This window comes from Cavia porcellus, unplaced genomic scaffold (assembly GCF_034190915.1).
Source record: "Cavia porcellus strain 051 isolate PalLab524CR breed Dunkin Hartley unplaced genomic scaffold, mCavPor4.1 scaffold_28, whole genome shotgun sequence".
Lineage (NCBI taxonomy): Eukaryota > Metazoa > Chordata > Mammalia > Rodentia > Caviidae > Cavia > Cavia porcellus.
The window spans coordinates 44,212,095-44,226,022 of record NW_026947511.1 but is presented as its reverse complement, the minus strand read 5'-3'; the positions used below and the strand labels follow the sequence as shown (position 1 = coordinate 44,226,022).

At 41.1% G+C, this 13,928-nt stretch overlaps 1 protein-coding gene across 4 annotated transcripts in view; it reads left to right on the top strand.

The window, feature by feature from the left end:
* Btbd9 (BTB domain containing 9) overlaps positions 1-13,928 on the top strand; it is a 376,842-nt gene that overhangs the window by 196,751 nt on the left and 166,163 nt on the right. The gene's annotated exons all lie outside the window — the stretch shown is intronic.

Here is a 13,928-nt window from a genome sequence, read left to right as displayed (position 1 = left end):
TTTCACATTTGTATAATGATGATTATCTCCCTGCTTTGAGAAATTGCAGTTTCAGAGAGATTCTTAAGCGTTCTAGAGCCTTGTAGAATCCGGAGCCCGCTTCTCTTCATCAGCTAGAGAGGAGTAAGGCGCAGTGGAGAAGGGGTGAGGTAAAGGAGTGGGATTGAGCAGCATTTTGAAGGTACAATAAGAAAGCAAGTGTATACTACAGGGGATGGAAAAAGGGGGGTGGGGTAAAAAGCAGCTGAATTTTACTGTACGGACTGAGTAAGTGGTGGTGGCAATGGCTGGAGATGTGTTAGTCAGGCGGAGAAGACTGTGGGCTCCTGGGGCACTGGAGGGAAGTAGGTGCTGTAAAGGTTGGACTGTCAGAGCATAATGGGAAGATCACTTAGACCTATTCTTATCTCTTATAAATTATTTCATTTGTATACTCAACAAATATTTAGCCAGTTGTATAATAGGAAAGTAGATGTGATCCGGTGTATCTTCATGGGAGAGACTGTTACAGGAGTTAGATAAGGAAACCCAAGGTATATAAATACCAATTATGTATCATAGAACAAAAGGAGAGTGTCATGAGAAAGAGGGAGTAATGTGAAATTCTGATTTGGAAAGGGGCCTGGGAAGGCAGTGACTCTTGAGCTGTGACCTACCTGAAGTATGGTAGGAATTGGTCCAATATAGGTAGGGAAGGGTGTTTCAGGCAGAGGGAGCAGATGTGTGTCTCACAGGATTATGCTGAGACTTAAAGAAATAATACACGAGATTTCCTAGCCTAGCCCTGGCACAGAGTAGGTGCTTTAAAAAAAAAATTTTTTTTTTAAAGTGAGCATGAAAATCAGAAAGCCAAATAAATCATCCTGTTTAAAAGTGGTTGGAGCGGTGGGAGGTACTGAACTGGCCTTGGAGAGTGTATTTGCTGAGACAAGAAGAGATTTGAAATGGTATCCTAGTACCATTGGGGTAAATGAAAGAAGACAGGAGCACAAAAAAGGCTCAGAGGAGTGACCTGAGAGACAGCAGAAAGAACTGGGGAGAGGTTAGAGGAGAAGGAGGAGGGGGAGGGGGGTGTGGAGAAAAGCAAGTGTCTGAACTTGAACTGGTAGGGCGTAATAAGGAAGGGATGGTGGGAGGAGTGGCTGCTGGAGGCACGTGTGTTGTTTGAGGCTCTGTGGTAAGGAGAGGCCAGCAGAGGGAGAGCTGTTAAAGACCCAGAGTGAAGCCTGGAGGTGGCTCATGTAGTCCGGAGGCAGACGTGGGAGGATCCTTGTGAGTTTGAGACTAGTCTGGGCTACAAAGTGAGCTCAAGGCCAGCCTGAACTGTACAGCGAGACCCCGTCTCAAAAAGACAAAAAAAAAAAAAAAAAAAAAAAAAAGACCCAGAGTGGAGCAAGTGCTGATGACAGATGGGAGGAAGAAACTGGTGAAGGACCTGGGAGGGGGGCTGGGGACATGGGTGGAGGAGAGGCATAGGAAAGGTGACAGGAAAAGGGGAAAATCAGGAAGAAGATCAGGCCCTAGTCAGATAGCTACTTCTCTCTGCCAGAGACATTGGGAATTGTAGTTTGTAATCCAGACAGTTATGTGCTCAGCTGTAAAAGCAAAGCAAAACAATACAAAAACCGAGGTGGTTTTTTTCACTAATAAGATAAAAATACAGATTCTTGGTTAGGCAGTTCACCGTCTCTGCCATAGATAGCTCAGCCCCCAAAGGGAGGATGGTGAGCTTTCATAGGGAATTAGACATTTTACCACTCGCCAATGACTTTATTTCCATGACAGGAAGCTGAACTCAAAATGTCAGTTGCCACAATTCACATAGTGAGAAGGTAGCATAGCAGAAACTAAAGCCTTTATTCTCCTGTATCCAACATTCGTTCTGTTGCACTGTTGCCTTTCATATGATTGTATGTGTATAATAGTGTAGTTCAACTAATAGACAATCTTAAGATACAGAGCTTTGATTTCAGATACTATAAATCTAGGTAGTATTAGGTATACTGTATTAAAGTCTGGAAAGATTAGGAAGTTAGTGGAGTTTAGATGAGGTCCACTGAAAAGCTTTTTATAATGGATTTAATTTTAGTTCAGAAACTCATTCGGCTTTAGAGACATAGTCATTTCTCAGGGTTTGCAAATATCTTCCCTGCATCAGACTCGCCATTATTATCATAAGGGCCACTGTGAAAGCTGATTCTGAACATGACTTATTTATAAAGCCTTTCCCTAGTAAAACAAAATTTCTCTATCTTAGTGCTATAGAATGTGTTTTATCTTGGAAAACCCGTGGCAGTGTAAATGCCAAAAGGCTCTAATCTGAGGAGCCCAAAATACATGACTCCACAAGTCAGTTTTAGCAACCATAAAATGAAATAAAGAAAATACTTTTCAAAAAATGAATGTGAGCATGAATTAGGAAAAAATAGTAAGTTGAAAATAAAACAGATTATGTTAGCCTACATTTCAACCTTCAGCTTAAGTTTCTTCTCTTCTGACGTCGGAGAGAACTTGTTTGGGAGTGTCCTCCTCTCCCAGCCCTGGGTGCCCACAAGCAGAGGGTCAGGGGGCAGTGGAGTCTTTGAGAACTAAGAGCAGGTAGGTGGAGGATGCTCAGAGGCCTGGAAGAAGCTTCACTGGGCAATTAGTTTGTGACGCTGTGTCTCTGGAGTGTGAGTGGTCCTTTGATGACCCTCAAGAAGGATTTGCTTCCTTTTTCCATGCATTTCACCAGACTATACGATATGCAAAGTGGCCACTGGTCCCTTGGAGTGGCCTCTGATTGTTAACATTCTGGCTTGTGTGCATATAACTACTTTTTTTTTTTCTTTTTCCTTTTTATCGGTACCAGGGATCGAACTCACGACTGCCTGCTTGCAAGGCAGGTGCTTATGCCGCTGAGCTAAATCCCCAGCTCCTCTATATAATTACTTAAGAGTGAATAAGTGGGGAGGGGTGGAGGGAGGGAGGCTTGCAGAATTGTCACAGTTACAGTTTTACATTTCTCACTAGTCCTTCAACTACTGACTGTAGTTAGGTTTTAATAATTTAGTCTAGGGGTTTTCAAGTTGTGCTGCGTGGAACCAAGGGTATGTCGGGACCAAGTGGGTGGGTGCTCCTTGGAATTAGGCTCATGGACCTATAACAAAATTGTGAAGATCAAATGAGTTCATGTCACTCCTCTGCTTGAAATTTCCTAGGGCTCCCCCATCTGTGGCAGAAAGTTTAAGATTTTGATCTGAGAATGCAAAGCCCATCATGATCTTCCTATTCAATGTTTGCAGTTTTTCTTGTCCTGTTACTCATACTATGTTCCAGTGGTGCCAGATTCCTGCCCCTCTTATGAGCTCGTCAGGCAGTTTCTAACTTTTTGCACTTGCACGTGATGTTTGTTCTGCAGAGAATACCCTTTCTCTCTGTTTATTTAGTGTATTTCCTTTTTTCTGGGCTTAAATAGCCACCCAGCCACTGTCTTGTGATCCTGCTGTTTTCTGTATAGCACCCATCACAATCTAGACTGATATCCTTAGCATATTTGTGTTGTCTGCTTTCCTCACTCTGCGCGCTCCCATGTAATCTCACAGGGCTCAGTTGCAGTCAGGTAATAGCGTGACCGCTGCCTGCCTAGGTCTGTACCCAGTGCTTGCATAGCTTTACTAGAGTGACATGGCACCTCCGGTTCACAGAGTGCGCCAGCTCACTCGCTGTATTCTCCAACATTCTTCTTTCTGTGCTGTCTTCTCAGAGCTGGGTGTCATCTTTCATTCCTCCCTCTTCCACAGCCAGTCATTTCAGTTTGCCAGTTCTTGGCCTTTAAATTCCTTTCCATCCCATCTTCTTTTCTGCATTTCCATCACAAGGAGTCACTGCACTTTTCTTGCTTAAATTATGAATTCCAGGTCCTTTGGAACAGTGGTTTCCAGTAAAAATACATGTTTTAAGTAATTTTTTATAGTACCAACATTAAAAAAGATAAGAAACAATGAAGTTAAGTTTAATAATATATTTTACTTACACCAGTATATCAAATATCAATTCAACATGTAATCAATATAAAAATTATTAATAATTATTTTTGAAACACCATCTTCAAAATCCAGTCCATGGCTTATTCATAAAGCACATCTCAATTGGGATCAGCCACGTTTGCACCTGTAGGAACTAGAGGTACTAGGTTAGTGACTATGACATTTGACATTGCAGCTACACAGTATACAGAACCTGAAGCAAGGATTGAAGTGCTGGTATTTTCTCTGGCAGCTTCCAAGCTGGAGAGGGAAGGGCGAAGGATAAAAGGAAACTAAGCAGGAAGTGAACCTTAGCGTGCTGACTACCCCCTCGTAACCCAGCAGGGATGCGTGGCTGCTCAGCATGCATGGTTCCCTCCCATCTTCTGTTTCCCATTGGATTCTCTGGACACCTTGAGAGCTGTTCAGAAAGCAGTACATTTGAGCCAGGTCTAACAGGGAAGCAGGGAGGCTCAGTATGAGTTAGAAAAGAACAGGCTGGAGCTCACTGAAGGAACCTAGAGAGGCGCTGAACGTGTGCCAGATAGACCGAAGTGTTGGACTCGGCTGCTGTCTTCCTCTGATCTGTTTCCTATGACCAGATGTTCTTGCTAAATGCAGATCTGACTTTTCTGTCCCACTGTTTCAAAACTTTGAAACACTCCTCATTATCTTCAGGATAAGGTCCAACATCCCTGCTGGTCAAAGTTTAACATGATCTGGTCTGGCTGACCCTGCTTGCTCATTACCTCAGTCACCTTTGGTTCTTGTTTGTGGCCTCTATCTTGGTCCATGTGGGCTGCTACAACTATGATAAACTGTATAGTTTACAAACAGCAGGAACTGTTCACAGTTTTGAAGGCTGAGAAGGTGAAAGCTCGCTTGATCTGGTATCAGGTGAAAACACAGTACTGATTCTTAGGTAGTAGCTTTTGTTGTGGTTTCACATGGTCGAGAGGGGGACACAAGGTCCTCAGCCCTCTTCTACAAGGGGCAATTTCACTAAGTCCCGACTAACAGATGAGTTCTATTCTGGGAGAATGTTCACGAGCAGGGTTTGTTTGTAAGTCCAGCAAAGTGAGTCTTAGGTGGAAGATTCCCCCCGTTCATCCTGCGTTTTTCTTCACATCTTCCAGTTTTCTTGAATAAGCATTATGCTGACTGGGACTCAACACTGATGCTGATTGTGAGAATCCCCTCCATCTCCTCCGTCACTTTACCACACTTTGTGGATATTGTTGTTGACTTCACTGGCACAGCGGACTTCACGGGTTCTGTGATCTTGTTTTTGTTCTTTAGAATTGTGGTTGAACCATTCACATTGTAAGAATGAGTGATGTTTACCATCTTGTCACTTTGGTCCAGTATCTCAATTGTTTTCACTTTTATCTCCATAGTTACTGCTTTGCGCTTCCTGGCAGTCCCCACAACATCACCACAGCTTTTCCTCTCCTGCCAGACCTCCTGGGCTCTGACTGAGCACTGTACTGCCCTTACACTGTTACACTGTGCAATTAGTGCAAAGCAGCACCACTGACGGATGCAGGAGCTTCTTCTGTGATTCGTTCACATCTGTGAATATTTCTTTTCTTTGCTTTTTTTTTTTGTTTATCGGTACTGGGGATCGAATTTATGACCACTTGCTTGCAAGGCAGGTGCTTATGCCGCTAAGCTAAATCCCCAGCCCATCTGTGAATGTTTCTAATCCAAGGTCTGTTCGTATCTCAAAGTTCACAACTCACATACTCATAAGAGGATTTCCTGTATTTTCATCCATGAGGGCTTCTACCTCAAGACATGCACCCCTTCCCAAAGGCACCCCACCTCCTAAGGTCATCAGGATATAGGATTTCAGCATGTTTTGGAGGAAAGCAGATATTCAGTCTACATCCATCTCTTTCAGAAGTATCACGAAAATATCAGCCAGAAATATAGCCATCTGGAGTCATGACAAGGCTAGAAAGATTCGTTTTAAAATGTAATCCACTTGGAAGGTTGGGAAAGTGCAGGTTGGCCACTGGCAGAGGCCTCAGTGTCATTTTTACCAGAGGACTGCTAGAATGTCCTCACAGTATGGTGGCTGTCTTCCCTCTGAGAAGGTGACCCAAAGGAGAACAAGGGAGAAGCCACAGTGTTGTACCCAGCACTGGAAATCAGATATCACCATGTTCATAATGTCCCACTGGTCACAAAGGACTGGCCTTGTATTGGTTGGGAGTGACCTGTGCAAGTCATGAGTAACAGAAAACAACAACCATGGGGCTGTGTCGGAGGCTGGCTACCAGTGCGATTTTCTTTTTTTTTTTTTTGTGCCAAGGATCAAACTTATGACCATGTGCTTGCAAGGCAGATGCTTAAGCCACTGAACTAAATCCCCAGCCCTACCAAATTTCTTTAAACCCCTCCGCATGCACTGACTTGTCTCTGAACTATATTGCCCTCCTATCACAACAGAATCATCTCTTTTGTCTCTTCCCTTCCTGTTTGCCCTTCTTGCTCTATTTATGCTTTAAGTTTCAGTCTGGATGTCTTCTCCAGGGATAAACTCTTACCAGCATAATCTTTACTACCACTACCAGTGAGTCTCTTCCTCAGGTACCCTGTTACATTTCTCAGAGCACTTACCACCCTTTATTGTAGTTAGCCGTTTCCTACCTTGTTTACTGTCTTAGACTCTGAGTTCATGAGGCTGTGGACCACATCTTTCTGCTTCATTGTTACTTCTCAGTGCCCAGCACAGTATTCGTGATACATCACAGGGGATCGGCAGATAGTTGTTGGTTGGAAAGACGAAGGAAGGGATGGAGGGATGGACAGCTCTGAACTAGAGAACAGTGTCCTGAGCTTTTCATTTCTGTAGCTCCAGGGTATTCCCTAGGGCCTTGCACACACCAGGATAATGTCCTTTCCTTCCTTCTTCTCTTTTTCCCGTTGTTTTTGATGGAATAAAGATTTTGAGATCCAACATCTGCCTGAGTCTATCATTAGTGATCAATCTAATTATTTATAAAATTTATCTCAACTGTTTTCTATATGCAGGTATTATTGACATTCCTCTATAAGTCAAATCTTGTAATAAGATTTTAGGTAATCTGTATTTGTAATAAGAGGGCGTAATAACCTTAATAGTGTTCATTTAAGCTTAGGTACCTTCAACATGGAAGATATTTTATGAATGACTGATGAATTCAGTATATTCCTAAGTACCTCTCATTGAGTGTAGTGAGTTTTCCAATTGTATGAGAAGAGAATAATTTTTATTAGATCTTAACAAATTACTGGCATATAATTTGAATGTGTCATTTCTGCTGAAGTTTAGGAGAAAGTTGAACTATTACTGCGACTCGATTATTTTTAGGAATGGTTCTCTTCAGCTGTCTGGCTAGCTGTGTAGAAAACGGCAGGTGAGCAGGAGACTGAGCAGTGATGCTGGCCAGCCCTGCTGCTTCCCCACAGAACGCGCAGACCTGGGTCAGTGGCCAAGAAACCTCTGGCGTGAGTGCAGTGATCTTTATTGTGACTGCACATTTTTCATATTATTGTCATTTTCATTAAAATCACTGTTTTATTTATATACTGTATAAGTTAATTCTATTTTTGGCTGTTTTGTTTTGTTTTTAAATTCCTTCCTAGAGATTCATTGAGAGGGCGTGGACTTTGGAATTAACCAGAACTATATTCAAGTAGTCTCTGCAGCTCCATCCTGGCAGTTACTGGTTCGAAAGATGCAGGAAAGGATGAGTTGATGTACAGATGAGTGATGTGTTGGACAAGTTACTTTCCATGTTGTAACCTTTTTTGTTTTATCTTCCAGTATACAAAATGAGGCCAGAATTGCTCCTTAAGATTGTCATCAGGCTCAGTAAGATACGTTAACGTGGGCTGTCTTTGGCAGACAGTAGGTGCTCAGTCAGTGACCCCTTCCCATTGGGTGATGTCATGTTGCCTGAGGAGTGGGGGGCCACCCCTTCCTGCAGGGCTCGCTCCCTTGCTGTCTAACAAAGCCCACCTCTGCTGTTTGCTTAGTTCACCTTCCATCATCAAAGCAGTACAGCCTAACATAACATATTGTACTTACGCCGGTGAGTGTAGTTTTTGCTTTACTGTTTGTGGTGTTTTTCTTTATGCTCACATCTCCTTTTGACTGTGTTCTGCTTGCCTTTGGTGATGGTTGATATTTTTAGGTCCTATTTGCTTCCACCTGCTGGTGTCTGTGAGACTAGTTCCTTGCGCTGCCTGCCGTTGCTATGCATGAGTGGCTTCTAGACCCTGGGAGAAGGACCCTGCTCCTGGGAAGCCTTTGCTCCAAAATCTCCCTGGAATTAGCTACTCTGGGGTTTACTGGACATCCTGCTGGGAAGTGTTTGTTTGGATGATGTGACTTCATTTTTCTCCTTATGCTCTTCAGAGTAGCCTGACTAAGAGAAGAAATGTGTTGGCCCCGCAAGTAGGCAGTCTAGAGTATCCAGATCTTGAGTTGAGTGGCCTGTTAGAACAGGTCTGTGTCAAAAGTGATGAATAGTTTTTGTGGATTTTGAGCAGGTTGCCAATCGATCAGCTCCTGTTTAATGAGAGAGAGGCACTGTAAGAGGAGCAGAGCCCAGCTGCCTGTTCAGGAGCCACCTGCCTTTTCTCTTTACTTCATTTTCTTGCTAATGAAGGAACCAATTGGTTTAGAGGGATCAATGCTGACCTATTAGGATCAGACATTGTTTTGGCATTGCTAAGGCAGTTAAATTCAGGGTAAGGATTAGAGCAAGAAAGGCTGTGGAAAAAATAAAGAAACAGGGACTTTTTATTCAGAAACAACCTTTCTGGTGTTAAGAGGTATAAAAAGGATTAGTTTAAAAGAATTAATCATTAGAGCATTTTCTTTTTTAGTGAAATAATCAGAACTATTGTTGATACTAGTTCTCAGATTTAGGGAGATAGAAGCTCTGCTTGCTGATTGACTTAAGGTGCAAACTTTTACCGTTGCCCTCTTTCCTTTAGAAAGCTGCAGTTCATCCAAGAAGCGTTCTCTGAGAGACCTTGTATTGAGTCATAGGCACTGTAGCTTCATGTGCTAGACCTTCTGAAGCAGCTCTAATTTGAAGCAGTCTAGCCCCTCCCTACTCCATTAACAGATGATGTAATCCAGAAATTGTTCACCAGTCGGTCATTGATGTGATAAAGAGCACAGAGTAAACCCTGGAGGCCAGACTCATGAGCGATCCCTTGGCACATATCCGCCTGGTCCCTCGGCCATCCTAGCACAGAGCCTTCCACTTAGTCGCTCAGAGAACAACGTAGTAAAGCCACTGACAACCACTGGTTGAGTCAGTAAGAGGCTGGATCTCTAAAGATGTTTGGATTTGAAGACTTGGTATTCCAGGGTTAGGAAGTAAGGGGAGGGAGCCTCTAAAAGCAGGCATGTTGAAGTAAGTTAGGGAGACTCTTCTAGAATGAAAAACATGCACTGAAACAGTTTCCAGACTGATTTCACAGACTAGTGCATTTTCCACAAGTAATTTGCTAAGTAAAGTTCTGAACTTTGCCTTACTGTTCCTCCATACCAAAATGTATGAGTTCTTGGCAAGAACTCTTCTTGCCAAGAAGAGTGGGTAGTCCTTTAAATTGCTTATATTTTGCTGTATTAAAAACGCGGTTCTTTTCATTCTCTACCAAGGAGAGCTGTTCACACAGACACAGGTGCCAGCCTCCAATGGCCTGGTCCTTACACAGCATCTCCCTTGGAGTTGTCACTAGACTGCACTTTGATGGGCTGTTTGTTGATGGTTTGCCAGGGAAGCAACTGAAGCATTACTGCCTCTCCCTCTCCACAGTAAGAGGGAAATTGTGCATCAGGGCAAGTAGCAGTGACAGTTTATGTGACAGTCCTGTGTTCCTCACTGTTGTTTGACCTCCTTGACTTGGAGCTGGCATCTGGACGTCTGTGTCTGGTCAGTCTTTGATCGCCCATTGATTTCCTGTGTCTTTGTCTTGATAGTTAGGCCACCTACGAGTGGTCTTTTGCTTGTTCCTGAGGATTTAAATATCTTGAACAGGAGCTATTGTGGTTTCTCTAGACTATTTTCAGGGTTTTCTAATTGCCTCTGAAATTCCCAGAGAACTTTACTTCGGTGGCCTTCCAACTTTTCTTAATCAGCATTTATTAGTTAAAAAAATTCACACATGGACAGTTGATCAGCCTCATTAGTCACCAGGGAAATACAAACCAAAGCTACAGTGAAATACCACTTTGAACTCCTTAGGATGGTTAGAATCATTTAGTTTGGATTTTTCCCCTACTTTGAACAGGGTATGTACATTTATATACTGGTGCGTGTCTTTTCTATAGCAGTGCTGTCTCATTGCAATCACATGTAATTCAAGATTTTCTAGTAGCTACATTTTAAAAGAAACAAGTAAAATTAACTTTAATAATATAGTCAGCCCATCGGTACCGGCGATTAAACTCCCAACTGTACATTTGCAAGACAGGCTCTTATGCCACTGAGCTAAATCCCCATATTATCGTTTAAATGAGAGATTTTGCACTATTCTGTTCAAATTAAGTCTTACAAATAAAGTATGCATGTTTCAGTTGGAACACAAAACTTTTATGTGCAGTTTTTGATCTGTATTTGTGTTTCATAAAACTTAAAATGTATATTCACATACCTAGGTTATTCTAAGAATGCTTGAAAGTACTATAATAATGGAATCAGTATGAAATTTTAAATTGAAATTTTAGTTACTTGTTTCTTTCATCTTGCAAGTATTAATGTCTACTGTATTAAACAGAACAGCCCTATGGAGTGACTTCTGAGTGTTGCAAAGCATTTCTATATGTTGACAGATTGCTTTCTGTAGAAATGCCTGGTTTTTCACTTGACTTGGTATGATCTTTCCAATGTATTTCATTTATCTACTTCTGTATGTTGTGATATTTCTTTTAAAATGTAGCATGTTTTCATAAAAAGTGACAAATTAGAACATTATATATTGCTGGTAGCAATATAAAAATGTTATAGCTACTTTGAAAATAGTTCCTCAGAAATTAATATATAACTACCACTCAGCCCAGTAATTCATTTGTAGACATATAATCAAAAGAGAGGATATTTAGCAAGTGTGATTCCCAGTACCCTGAAAGGCTGAGACAGGAGGATTGCAAGTTCAAGCCAAGTCTGGGCAGTTTAGGGACTTCCCAAGACCCTGTCTCGAAAATCGGGGGTGAAAGAGTTGTTGAGGAAGTGTAGCTCTGCTGAGTGGAGACACCCTAGGTTCTACCCATGACACTACAAAGAAAAATGGGAGAGAAATGCAGACATATGTCCACAGCATAAAAACTTGAGCACAGATATTCATAATATTCACAGATACTCATTCATGTGCGAAAGGTAGAAACAGACTAAGTGTCCACGGATTAGAAAATGGTTATGTAATGAAACATTATCGTCATCAGCAGGAACGAAGTGCTGATACATGCCAGAGCATGGGTAAACCTTGAAAGCACTGTGCTGAGTGAAAGAGCTCAGTCACAAAGACTGCAGATTTTAAGAGACCATATATATGAAGTGTCCAGAATGCGTAAGTCTACAGAGACAGAAAGTAGAGTGGTGGTTGGTTAGGGCCAGGAGAGTGGAGAAGTGCCAGCAGAAGAGTACGCAGTACTTCCCGCGGTGATGAAATGAACGTTCCTCAATTACGGCGGTGGTTGAGTCTGTGAATATACACTGAACCATGGCACTGCCTGCTTTGAAAGGGCCGATTGTATACTAAGCCAGTTGTATCTTAATAAAACTATTCACAAAAGGATTTCCAAGTGGGGTGCCCTGATATAAATATATTTGTTTATTCTTAAAGTGTTTATATGCACTCCCACGATTTTTTTCCTGTGATTTTATATATTATAAAAACATAAGAATTTAAGACATTGCATAAGTGTACAGTTAAGGTAATGATAATGTAAATTCTAGTATTTTCTTTGTGTAATCCTTGAATCAGAATCTTAGATACCCCTGGAGTTGTTCGTACCCCCCTTGAGAATCACTCTTTAGACCACTTGATAGAGATTAATCGGGGGGCAGGCTTTGCAGGAAGGCTGTTTGGTGAGTCCAACAGTCTGCTGTGGTTATACTCTGAAAATGTCTGGAGCAGGCTCCATATCTCAAGGAGAACGAAAGCTGCCCGCATTCATGTAGCACAGCGCACACTGAAGTGTGCCTTGGCACCAGCAGGAAAAGTATTTCCAGTCACTTCACTGTACCATCAGAGAGGAGCTTGAGTGGCATATGATGACAATCAGTGATCGCCCTGTAACCTCATATTTCATAATTACTACTAGAATCTATTCAATATGTATGTGGGAGTCTACAGAGTAAAAGGAAAATCCTATTCCCAGCTGCATGATATAAAGCTGTATTTTTTATTAAGAGATTTGACTGACAATATAAATCATAAATCACCAATATGAAGCTTGAAGCACCAGAAATGAGAGAGGAAATATAACCTGCAAAATGTACCATGCTGGTATAATTTAATATTCATATTACTAGGATTTTAAAGCAATTATACGTCAAATTAAGGCATCTGATCTTTTATGCCACATTTTATTTTTTTCTAGTGAGTCATGTTGATCCTCTTTATGGTATGTTGATCCATACCTTTATCATGTCAGTTGACAATTATAAATTTAGGTATTTGTGCATCTAAGTGATTGACTTTTGAAAAAGCTGGCAAACAGTTACAGCATACTTTTCATAAAGCATACTTTTCATAGCATAACCTTGTATGCTATGAAGGCATTCTAAGGTACAGTCAGCTATTAGTGAATATGTACCCACAGTGACACCCAGAATAGGGTTTGGGGGGGGGCAGGGGTCTCACACACATTTTTGCTAGTGATATTCATGTTGAAAGATTAAAAGGGGAGTATTTTAAAATTTCTTGACTGTTTGTGAAACATACACAGTCACAGTACTACATTTTTGGTGCAGTAATGTATCATTAACAATTTATTGTGGTTTATCAAGCCATGAAACAGACCATGTCTTGAGCATATTTCTCTGGCAAACAAAGGTGCAGATTTTTATATATTGAGTTAAAAGGAAATGAAACTTTCCCAGCAAGGGTAAGTAGAAAGAAACTTGGCTGCAGATATAATGTGTGTCTTTAAAATGTGGTGAAAATAAATTTAAATTCATTATTAAATCCTCACTTCTATTAATTAATTTCTATACTATAAATTATCACAGATTTCCTTACAGGTAAAGACAGCTAAAAGATCAAGTGAAAAGACTGGTACATTGTGTAGTCCTAAAAATAAATTATTATGATACCATCCTCATTTCCCCTTCCTTCTTTAAACAGAGCTCTTTACCTGATACAAAACCAGTGGTCTAACAGATTTCTTTTTTGAGAAAAGATAAAACAATACATCATAAAACACAATTTATTAAAGCCTTTAAAATGTAGCTTTCATGATGACATTTTAACATTTGAGAAGTCAGGACATTTTAAATTTCAGTATAAATGATCCTCAGCTTCTGAATATTAGTATTTTTTTAGAAAGAGTCATTTCAAGGTTAAGGTCTAGAAGCAGAATAAATGTTTTTACACATGCACAAAAACATGCTGGCCACAGGATTGATGGACACTGCCACTTGAGCAAACTTCATTTGAAAAGGGCCGTATCGGATCTGCAAACACACTAAATTCAGTTGATATGTTTCCTCTCAGTCACTGTGAGCCCAGGCAATACTGTGGAGAGATAGGAAAAGCTATTGCACCATGTGCTAAAATATAATAGCTAACTATAACAAATCATTATAAAAATCTAGATGGGCTGTAACCCTAAGGGCTAACACAGGTACTAGGTTGTATTCTCTTCCTTTGAATAAAAGAAAAGAAAAAAAGAAAAGGAAAGAGTCTCTA